A 12273-nucleotide genomic window follows, 5' to 3' on the forward strand; every position below is an offset into this window, starting at 1 on the left:
CTATAGAATACCTAGGCAATGTATACAATCCCTGTCGTTTTCAGGCAAGGTATGAAGTATCTGCGTTGTTCTATACTTTCCCTAGGCATTACATAAAATGTCTAGGTATTATAAAGAATGACAAGAACTGCTCAGGCAAAGTCTGATATACTGCCCAGAGTGGAAAAGTTAGCCATTACATAAAATGTCTAGGTGCCCAGATTGGAAAAGTTAGCCAATACATAAAATGCCTAGGTGCCAAGATTAGAAAAGTTACCCATTACATAAAATGCCTAGGTGCCCAGAGTGGAAGAGATAGCCATTACATAAAATGCCTAGGTGCCCAGAGTGGAAAAGTTAGCCATTACATAAAATGCCTAGGTGCCCAGATTAGAAAAGTTAGCCATTACATAAAATGCCTAGGTGCCCAGAGTGGAAAAGTTAGCCATTACATAAAATGCCTAGGTGCCCAGAGTGGAAAAGTTACCCATTACATAAAATGCCTAGGTGCCCAGAGTGGAAACGTTAGTCGTTACATAACATGTCTAGGTGCCCAGATTAGAAAAGTTAGCCATTACATAAAATGTCTAGGTGCCCAGATTGGAAAAGTTAGCCATTAAATAAAATGCCTAGGTGCCCAGATTAGAAAAGTTACCCATTACATAAAATGCCTAGGTGCCCAGAATGGAAAAGTTAGCCATTACATAAAATGCCTAGGTGCCCAAAGTGGAAAAGTTAGCCATTTTATAAAATGCCTAGGTGCCCAGAGTGGAAAAGTTAGCCATTACATAAAATGCCTAGGTGCCCAAAGTGGAAAAGTTAGCCATTTTATAAAATGCCTAGGTGCCCAAAGTGGAAAAGTTAGCCATTTTATAAAATGCCTAGGTGCCCAGAGTGGAAAAGTTAGCCATTACATAAAATGCCTAGGTGCCCAGAGTGGAAAAGTTAGCCATTACATAAAATGCCTAGGTGCCGAGAGTGGAAAAGTTACCCATTACATAAAATGCCTAGGTGCCCAGATTGGAAACGTTAGCCATTGCATAACATGTCTAGGTGCCCAGATTGGAAACGTTAGCCGTTGCATAACATGTCTAGGTGCCCAGATTGGAAAAGTTACCCATTACATAAAATGCCTAGGTGCCCAGATTGGAAACGTTAGCCATTGCATAACATGTCTAGGTGCCCAGATTGGAAACGTTAGCCGTTGCATAACATGTCTAGGTGCCCAGATTGGAAAAGTTACCCATTACATAAAATGCCTAGGTGCCCAGAGTGGAAAAGTTAGCCATTACATAAAATGCCTAGGTGCCCAGAGTGGAAAAGTTAGCCATTACATAAAATGCCTAGGTGCCCAGATTGGAAAAGTTAGCCATTACATAAAATGTCCAGGGGCCCAGATTGGAAAAGTTAGCCATTACATAAAATGTCTAGGTGCCCAGATTGGAAAAGTTAGCCATTACATAAAATGGCTAGGTGCCCAGAGTGGAAAAGTTAGCCATTACATAAAAAGTCTAGGTGCCCAGATTGGAAAAGTTAGCCATTACATAAAATGTCCAGGGGCCCAGATTGGAAAAGTTAGCCATTACATAACATGTCTAGGTGCCCAGATTAGAAAAGTTAGCCATTACATAAAATGTCTAGGTGCCCAGATTGGAAAAGTTAGCCATTACATAAAATGCCTAGGTGCCCAGATTAGAAAAGTTACCCATTACATAAAATGCCTAGGTGCCCAGAGTGGAAAAGTTAGCCATTACTTAAAATGCCTAGGTGCCCAAAGTGGAAAAGTTAGCCATTTTATAAAATGCCTAGGTGCCCAGAGTGGAAAAGTTAGCCATTACATGAAATGCCTAGGTGCCCAGAGTGGAAAAGTTACCCATTACATAAAATGCCTAGGTGCCCAGATTGGAAACGTTAGCCATTGCATAACATGTCTAGGTGCCCAGATTGGAAACGTTAGCCGTTGCATAACATGTCTAGGTGCCCAGATTGGAAAAGTTAGCCATTACATAAAATGTCCAGGGGCCCAGATTGGAAAAGTTAGCCATTACATAACATGTCTAGGTGCCCAGATTAGAAAAGTTAGCAATTACATAAAATGCCTAGGTGCCCAGATTAGAAAAGTTACCCATTACATAAAATGCCTAGGTGCCCAGAGTGGAAAAGTTACCCATTACATAAAATGCCTAGGTGCCCAGAGTGGAAAAGTTAGCCATTACATAAAATGCCTATGTGCCCAGATTGGAAACGTTAGCCGTTACATAAAATGCCTAGGTGCCCAGATTGGAAACGTTAGCCGTTACATAAAATGTCTAGGTGCCCAGATTGGAAAACTTAGCCATTACATAAAATGTCTAGGTGCCAAGATTGGAAAACTTAGACATTACATAACATGTCTAGGGCCCCAGATTGGAAAGTTAGCCATTACATAAAATGTCTAGGTGCCCAGATTGGAAAAGTTACCCATTACATAAAATGTCTAGGTGCCCAGATTGGAAAAGTTACCCATTACATAAAATGTTTAGGTATTATAAAGAATGCCAAGAACTGCTCAGGGCTACGTCTGATATAATGCCCAGATTGGAAAAGTCTTTAGTAACAAACAGTCAAAAAACTAATGAAAGAAGAAATCCTAAATGAACAAAAGGATATCTTTACTGGGAAAAACACAAAGAAACAGAAGTGTCATTCCTGACTATTAGTCTTTAGTAACAAACAGTTAAAAACATGAAAGAAGAAAGGCAAAATGAACAACAGGATATTTTTGCTGGGAAAAAACAAAGGAATCAGAAGTGTCATTCCTGACTATTTGTTGCAGCACGGGAGGCTAGAATGGCATTTTAATGCTAATGGCAACTGAGCCACTTTCACAGATCTGCTGCTGTCTGCTCTGTCCACCTACTTTTGGACAGACCACCCCTGTAGTATTCTACACCGCCTTTTTGTCATTTAGGTTTTCTATAGAATTACTAGGAAATGTATGAACATCTGATGTATATCCCGAGATATGAAGCTGCAAAGTAAGCTACACCTTTGGGTGTAATTCCAGACTAGGGGGCGCTGTTGAGCAGACCGTGAGAGTTGGGTAAAAGCCACAATTATGTCCATATACCCAACTCTCGCAGTATGAAAAAATATATATATATATAGAGCAAAGTCCACAGGTGACAGTTGGAGCCAAATATCTCCTAATCTAAAGAATCTAGCGGAATGCCTATATAAAACCCCCTAGATTTCTTCACCCCGATTCCAACGAGACCATCCCCGAAGCTCTAGGACCCAGCGTTAAAAAGTTATCGGGGTTCAAACATGGCCGTCTTTTTGGGGCGCATTGCCGTCGTTTCCCGGGGCCCCTTAATTGCGGTATACGTCCCATTAGCTCGGACAGGTTCAGACTTAAATTTTAAGGGGTCACATGACCCGGTGAGATGTTTGGTTCCCGAGATATGAGGCCGCAAAATAAGCTACACCTTTGGGTGTAATTCCAGACTAGGGGGCGCTGTTGAGCAGACCGTGAGAGTTGGGTAAAAGCCACAATTATGTCCATATACCCAACTCTCGCAGTATGAAAAAATATATATATATACCGTATATATATATATATAGAGCAAAGTCTACAGGTGACAGTTGGAGCCAAATATCTCCTAATCTAAAGCATCTAGCGGAATGCCTGTACAGAACCCCCTAGATTTCTTCACCCCGATTCCAACGAGACCATCCCCGAAGCTCTAGGACCCCGCATTAAGAAGTTATCGGGGTTCAAACATGGCCGTCTTTTTGGGGCGCATTGTCGTCGTTTCCCGGGGTCCCATAATTGCGTTATACGTCCCTTTAGCTCGGCCAGGTTCAGACTTAAATTTTAAGGGGTCACATGACCCGGTGAGATGTTTGGTTCCCGAGATATGAGGCCGCAAAGTAAGCTACACCTCTGGGTGTAATTCCAGACTAGTGGGCGCTGTTGGGCAGACCGTGAGAGTTGGGTAAAAGCCACAATTATGTCCATATACCCAACTCTCGCAGCATGAGAAAAAAAAATATATATAGAGCAAAGTCCACAGGTGACAGTTGGAGCCAAATATCTCCTAATCTAAAGCATCTAGCGGAATGCCTGCATAGAACCCCCTAGATTTCTTCACCCCGATTCCAACGAGACCATCCCCGAAGCTCTAGGACCCCGCGTTAAGAAGTTATCGGGGTTCAAACATAGCCGTCTTTTTGGGGCGAATTGCCGTCGTTTCCCGGGGTCCCATAATTGCGGTATACGTCCCATTAGCTCGGCCAGGTTCAGACTTAAATTTTAAGGGGTCACATGACCCGGTGAGATGTTTGGTTCCCGAGATATGAGGCCGCAAAGTAAGCTACACCTTTGGGTGTAATTCCAGACTAGGGGGTGCTGTTGAGCAGACCGTGAGAGTTGGGTAAAAGCCACAATTATGTCCATATACCAAACTCTCACAGTATGAAAAAATATATATATACCGTGTTTCCCCGAAAGTAGGACCCCCCCGAAAGTAAGGCAGGGTGGGGGTTTCGGGGGGGTCCGCCAATGTAGGGCACCCCCCGATTGTAAGGCAGGGTAGCGGGGGTGCCCGGGGAATGTAAGGCCGCCTATGGGTGGTGGTCGCGGCGTAATGTATACCTCCTCCGGTGAATGGCCCCCGCAATCTCGCCGGCCTGCGGCGCGTCCCGGGTCAACGCTCTTCCTGCTTGATGCTGATTGGCCGATCAGCCTGTTCGTCACAGGCTCCCTGCTGGCCATCAGCTCGAGCTGTGATTGGCCAGTCAGCCGGCTCGCAGCTGATTGGCCGAATCAGCCGCGACGTCACCGCCTGCAGGCTCGCTCCCATTGGTCCAGCGTCCCCGGCAGAAGGAAAGTAACGGTAAGTTCCGAAACTCTCTCTCTGTGTGTGTACGGTATGTGTATGGGGGCTGTATGTGTCAGAGTGTGTGTGTGTGTGTGTGTACGTGTGTGTACGGTACCGGTACGATATGTGTGTGGGTGCCGTGTGGGTCTGTACCGGTACCGTATGTGTCAGTGTGTGTGGTGGCAGAGTGGGGGGCAGAACCACTGTATGGGGAGGCTGCAGGGGGAGGATGGGGTGGATTCCGGACTCTCAAACAATGGGGAGGCTGCAGGGGGGAGGATGGGGTGGGTGGATTCCGGACTCTCAAACAATGGGGAGGCTGCAGGGGGGAGGATGGGGTGGATGCCGGACTCTCAAACAATGGGGAGGCTGCAGGGGGGAGGGGGAAATTGTTATTTTTTTTTTCCAATGTAAGGCCTCCCCCGAAAGTAAGGCAGGGTGGGACTTTTGGGGGTAAAATTAATGTAAGACAGGGCCTTACTTTCGGGGAAACACGGTATATATATATATATATATATAGAGCAAAGTCTACAGGTGACAGTTGGAGCCAAATATCTCCTAATCTAAAGCATCTAGCGGAATGCCTGTACAGAACCCCCTAGATTTCTTCACCCCGATTCCAACGAGACCATCCTCGAAGCTCTAGGACCCCGCGTTAAGAAGTTATCGGGGTTCAAACATGGCCGTCTTTTTGGGGCGCATTGCCGTCGTTTCCCGGGGTCCCATAATTGCGGTATACATCCCTTTAGCTCGGCCAGGTTCAGACTTAAATTTTAAGGGGTCACATGACCCGGTGAGATGTTTGGTTCCCGAGATATGAGGCCGCAAAGTAAGCTACACCTTTGGGTGTAATTCCAGACTAGGGGGCGCTGTTGAGCAGACCGTGAGAGTTGGGTAAAAGCCACAATTATGTCCATATACCCAACTCTCGCAGTATGAAAAAAAAAATATATATAGAGCAAAGTCCACAGGTGACAGTTGGAGCCAAATATCTCCTAATCTAAAGCATCTAGCGGAATGCCTGTAAAGAACCCCCTAGATTTCTTGACCCCGATTCCAATGAAACCATCCCCGAAGCTCTAGGACCCCGCGTTAAGAAGTTATCGGGGTTCAAACATGGCCGTCTTTTTAATGGCCGTCTTTTTGGGGCGCATTGCCATCGTTTCCCGGGGTCCCCCAATTGCGGGATAAGTCCCATTAGCTCGGCCAGGTTCAGACTTAAATTTTAAGGGGTCACATGACCCGGTGAGATGTTTGGTTCCCGAGATATGAAGCCGCAAAGTAAGCTACACCTTTGGGTGTAATTCCAGACTAGGGGGCGCTGTTGAGCAGATCGTGAGAGTTGGGTAAAAGCCACAATTATGTCCATATACCCAACTTTTGCAGTATGGAAAAATATATATATATATATATATATATAGAGCAAAGTCCACAGGTGACAGTTGGAGCCAAATATCTCCTAATCTAAAGCATCTAGCGGAATGCCTGTATAGAACCCCCTAGATTTCTTCACCCGATTCCAATGAAACCATCCCCGAAGCTCTAGGACCCCGCGTTAAGGCTCTGTGCGCACTGGGAAGTGGAATTTTCTTGAGAAAATTCCGCATGCCCTCAAAGATTACCGCACCCGCGGTAAAAAACCGCGGGAAACCGCACCCGAAAACCGCATGCGGTTTGCCGCGGTTTGCTGCGGTTTTACCGCGGTATTATTCGCGGTATTGCCGCGGTTTTGCCGCGTGCGGGTTGGGATGTGCTTTATTGCATTCAATGCAATAAAGCACATTGAAGAAAAAAAAAAAAAAAAAAAAAAAAAGTCATTTAATTCTGAGAGTAGATAGACAGAAGAATAGATAGAGGGATAGATAGACAGACAGAGGGATAGATAGATAGAGAGATAGATGACAGATCGCTGCATTTCCCACGGTCGGCATTGAGTTCACATTACCGGCCGTGGGAAATGACCGGTAATTACCTCTGCTGCTTTCATTCAGCCTGTGTCTGACAGTCGCGGCTGGATGGAAGCAGCGCTGGACGTCGGACCTGGATTACGCCGGAGCTTTGGTGCGGGAGGGGTTAATAAAATGGTGAACGAGGCTTGTTTGTTTTATTTAAAATAAAGGATTTTTCTGTGTGTGTGTTTTTTTTCACTTTACTTACGGGTTGATCATGTCAGCTGTCACATAGACGCTGCCATGATCAAGCCTGGGGTTAATGGAGGTGGTCCCCCACCATCATTAACCCCTTGTATTACCTTGCCACCACTGCTACACGGTGGCAAGAAGAGCCGAGGACACGCCGGTATTGTCGCATATTGCATGCGACAGTGCCGGGGCAGCTGCGGCTGATATTCTCGGCTGCCGGAGGGGGAGTGAGGCGGGGGACATTATCCCTGCCCCTCTCCCTCCCCAGCCTGAGAATACCGGGCCGCCGCTGTGTGCTTACCTCGGCTGGAAGGTGAATATGCAGCGGAGCCCACGTTCTTTTTTTTCTATATTTCCGTTTTCTTTCTATGTATGTTCTATGTGTCTGTGTCTATGTGATCTATGTCTGTGATGTCTGTATGTGTGATGTGTGTCTGTCTGTGATGTGTGTTTACTCTGCACGGCTTCCTCTTCCTGTAATGACATCACTTCCCTGCAAAACCGCAAGCAAGTGATGCACATTACCGGAGGTAAACCGCGAAATACCGCAGGGAATAACGCAGGAAAACGCAGTGAACCGCACAGAATTTGCTGCCTGCGTTATTCCCTACGGGATTTCATGATTAACATTGAGTCAATGGAGGGAAATCCCGCAGCGATGTGCGGAAAAGAAGTGACATGCACTTGTTTTTGCTGCGGGATTTCCGCAGCAAAACACGCAGCTGTCAAATTCCGCCCAGTGCGCACAGGATTTTTTTTCTCCATAGGCTTTGCTGGTGATTCACTGCAGAGATGTTATCAACATTTTCTGCAGCGAAACATGCAGCAAATCCGCGGCAAAATCCGCGAAAAATCCGGTAAGTGCGCACATAGCCTAAGAAGTTATAGGGGTTCAAACATGGCCGTCTTTTTGATGGCCGTCTTTTTGGGGCGCATTGCCATCGTTTCCCGGGGTCCCCCAATTGCGGGATAAGTCCCATTAGCTCGGCCAGGTTCAGACTTAAATTTTAAGGGGTCACATGACCCGGTGAGATGTTTGGTTCCCGAGATATGAGGCCGCAAAGTAAGCTACACCTTTGGGTGTAATTCCAGACTAGGGGGCGCTGTTGAGCAGACCGTGAGAGTTGGGTAAAAGCCACAATTATGTCCATATACCCAACTCTCGCAGTATGGAAAAAAAAATAATATATATATATATAGAGCAAAGTCCACAGGTGACAGTTGGAGCCAAATATCTCCTAATCTAAAGCATCTAGCGGAATGCCTATATAGAACCCCCTAGGTTTCTTCACCCCGATTCCAACGAGACCATCCCCGAAGCTGTGGGGCCTCGCGTTAAGAAGTTATCGGGGTTCAAACATGGCCGTCTTTTTGGGGCGCATTGCCGTCGTTTCCCGGGGTCCCATAATTGCGGTATACGTCCCTTTAGCTCGGCCAGGTTCAGACTTAAATTTTAAGGGGTCACATGACCCGGTGAGATGTTTGGTTCCCGAGATATGAGGCCGCAAAGTAAGCTACACCTTTGGGTGTAATTCCAGACTAGGGGGCGCTGTTGAGCAGACCGTGAGAGTTGGGTAAAAGCCACAATTATGTCCATATACCCAACTCTCGCAGTATGAAAAAAAAAATATATATAGAGCAAAGTCCACAGGTGACAGTTGGAGCCAAATATCTCCTAATCTAAAGCATCTAGCGGAATGCCTGTATAGAACCCCCTAGATTTCTTCACCCCGATTCCAATGAGACCATCCCCGAAGCTCTAGGACCCCGCGTTAAGAAGTTATCGGGGTTCAAACATGGCCGTCTTTTTGGGGCACATTGCCATCGTTTCCCGGGGTCCCCCAATTGCGGGATAAGTCCCATTAGCTCGGCCAGGTTCAGACTTAAATTTTAAGGGGTCACATGACCCGGTGAGATGTTTGGTTCCCGAGATATGAAGCCGCAAAGTAAGCTACACCTTTGGGTGTAATTCCAGACTAGGGGGCGCTGTTGAGCAGACCGTGAGAGTTGGGAAAAAGCCACAATTATGTCCATATACTCAACTCTCGCAGTATGAAAAAATATATATATATAGAGCAAAGGCCACAGGTGACAGTTGGAGCCAAATATCTCCTAATCTAAAGCATCTAGCGGAATACCTGTATAGAACCCCCTAGATTTCTTCACCCCGATTCCAATGAGACCATCCCCGAAGCTCTAGGACCCAGCGTTAAGAAGTTATCGGGGTTCAAACATGGCCGTCTTTTTGGGGCGCATTGCCGTCGTTTCCCGGGGTCCCCCAATTGCGGTATACGTCCCATTAGCTCGGCCAGGTTCAGACTTAAATTTTAAGGGGTCTTATGACCCGGTGACATGTTTGGTTCCCGAGATATGAGGCCGCAAAATAAGCTACACCTTTGGGTGTAATTCCAGACTAGGGGGCGCTGTTGAGCAGACCGTGAGAGTTGGGTAAAAGCCACAATTATGTCCATATAGCCAACTCTCGCAGTATGGAAAAAAAAAAAATATATATATATATATAGAGCAAAGTCTACAGGTGACAGTTGTAGCCAAATATCTCCTAATCTAAAGCATCTAGCGGAATGTCAGTATAAAACCCCTAGATTTCTTCACCCCGATTCCAACGAGACCATTCCCGAAGCTCTAGGACCCAGCGTTAAGAAGTTATCGGGGTTCAAACATGGCCATCTTTTTGGGGCGCATTGCCGTCGTTTGCCGGGGTCCCCCAATTGCGGTATACGTCCCATTAGCTCGGCCAGGTTCAAACTTAAATTTTAAGGGGTCACATGACCCGGTGACATGTTTGGTTCCCGAGATATGAGGCCGCAAAGAAAGCTACACCTTTGGGTGTAATTCCAGACTAGGGGGCGCTGTTGAGCAGACCGTGAGGGTTGGGTAAAAGCCACAATTATGTCCATATACCCAACTCTCGCAGTATGAAAAAATATATATATAGAGCAAAGTCCACAGGTGACAGTTGGAGCCAAATATCTCCTAATCTAAAGCATCTAGTGGAATGCCTGAAAAGAACCCCCTAGGTTTCTTCACCCCGATTCCAACGAGACCATCCCCGAAGCTCTAGGACCCAGCGTTAAGAAGTTATCGGGGTTCAAACATGGCCATCTTTTTGGGGCGCATTGCCGTCGTTTCCCGGGGTCCCCCAATTGCAGTATATGTCCCATTAGCTCGGCCAGGTTCAGAATTAAATTTTAAGGGGTCTTATGACCCGGTGACATGTTTGGTTCCCGAGATATGAGGCCGCAAAGTAAGCTACACCTTTGGGTGTAATTCCAGACTAGGGGGCGCTGTTGACCAGACCGTGAGAGTTGGGTAAAAGCCACAATTATTTCCATATACCCAACTCTCGCAGTATGAAAAAAAAAATATATATATATATACAGTCAGGGCCAGAAATATTTGGACAGTGACACAAGTTTTGTTATTTTAGCTGTTTACAAAAACATGTTCAGAAATACAATTATATATATAATATGGGCTGAAAGTGCACACTCCCAGCTGCAATATGAGTTTTCACATCCAAATCGGAGAAAGGGTTTAGGAATCATAGCTCTGTAATGCATAGCCTCCTCTTTTTCAAGGGACCAAAAGTAATTGGACAAGGGACTCTAAGGGCTGCAATTAACTCTGAAGGCGTCTCCCTCGTTAACCTGTAATCAATGAAGTAGTTAAAAGGTCTGGGGTTGATTACAGGTGTGTGGTTTTGCATTTGGAAGCTGTTGCTGTGACCAGACAACATGCGGTCTAAGGAACTCTCAATTGAGGTGAAGCAGAACATCCTGAGGCTGAAAAAAAAGAAAAAATCCATCAGAGAGATAGCAGACATGCTTGGAGTAGCAAAATCAACAGTCGGGTACATTCTGAGAAAAAAGGAATTGACTGGTGAGCTTGGGAACTCAAAAAGGCCTGGGCGTCCACGGATGACAACAGTGGTGGATGATCGCCGCATACTTTCTTTGGTGAAGAAGAACCCGTTCACAACATCAACTGAAGTCCAGAACACTCTCAGTGAAGTAGGTGTATCTGTCTCTAAGTCAACAGTAAAGAGAAGACTCCATGAAAGTAAATACAAAGGGTTCACATCTAGATGCAAACCATTCATCAATTCCAAAAATAGACAGGCCAGAGTTAAATTTGCTGAAAAACACCTCATGAAGCCAGCTCAGTTCTGGAAAAGTATTCTATGGACATATGAGACAAAGATCAACCTGTACCAGAATGATGGGAAGAAAAAAGTGTGGAGAAGAAAGGGAACGGCACATGATCCAAGGCACACCACATCCTCTGTAAAACATGGTGGAGGCAACGTGATGGCATGGGCATGCATGGCTTTCAATGGCACTGGGTCACTTGTGTTTATTGATGACATAACAGCAGACAAGAGTAGCCGGATGAATTCTGAAGTGTACCGGGATATACTTTCAGCCCAGATTCAGCCAAATGCCGCAAAGTTGATCAGACGGCGCTTCATAGTACAGATGGACAATGACCCCAAGCATACAGCCAAAGCTACCCAGGAGTTCATGAGTGCAAAAAAGTGGAACATTCTGCAATGGCCAAGTCAATCACCAGATCTTAACCCAATTGAGCATGCATTTCACTTGCTCAAATCCAGACTTAAGACGGAAAGACCCATAAACAAGCAAGACCTGAAGGCTGCGGCTGTAAAGGCCTGGCAAAGCATTAAGAAGGAGGAAACCCAGCGTTTGGTGATGTCCATGGGTTCCAGACTTAAGGCAGTGATTGCCTCCAAAGGATTCGCAACAAAATATTGAAAATAAAAATATTTTGTTTGGGTTTGGTTTATTTGTCCAATTACTTTTGACCTCCTAAAATGTGGAGTGTTTGTAAAGAAATGTGTACAATTCCTACAATTTCTATCAGATATTTTTGTTCAAACCTTCAAATTAAACGTTACAATCTGCACTTGAATTCTGTTGTAGAGGTTTCATTTCAAATCCAATGTGGTGGCATGCAGAGCCCAACTCGCGAAAATTGTGTCACTGTCCAAATATTTCTGGACCTAACTGTATATATATAGAGCAAAGTCTACAGGTGACAGTTGGAGCCAAATATCTCCTAATCTAAAGCATCTAGCGGAATGCTTGTATAGAACCCCCTAGATTTCTTCACTCCGATTCCAATGAAACCATCCCCGAAGCTCTAGGACCCCGCGTTAAGAAGTTATCGGGGTTCAACATGGCCGTCTTTTTGGGGCGCATTGCCATCGTTTCCCGGGGTCCCCCAATTGCGGGATAAGTCCCATTAGCTCG

This window comes from Anomaloglossus baeobatrachus, chromosome 11 (assembly GCF_048569485.1).
Source record: "Anomaloglossus baeobatrachus isolate aAnoBae1 chromosome 11, aAnoBae1.hap1, whole genome shotgun sequence".
In the NCBI taxonomy this organism is placed as follows: domain Eukaryota; kingdom Metazoa; phylum Chordata; class Amphibia; order Anura; family Aromobatidae; genus Anomaloglossus; species Anomaloglossus baeobatrachus.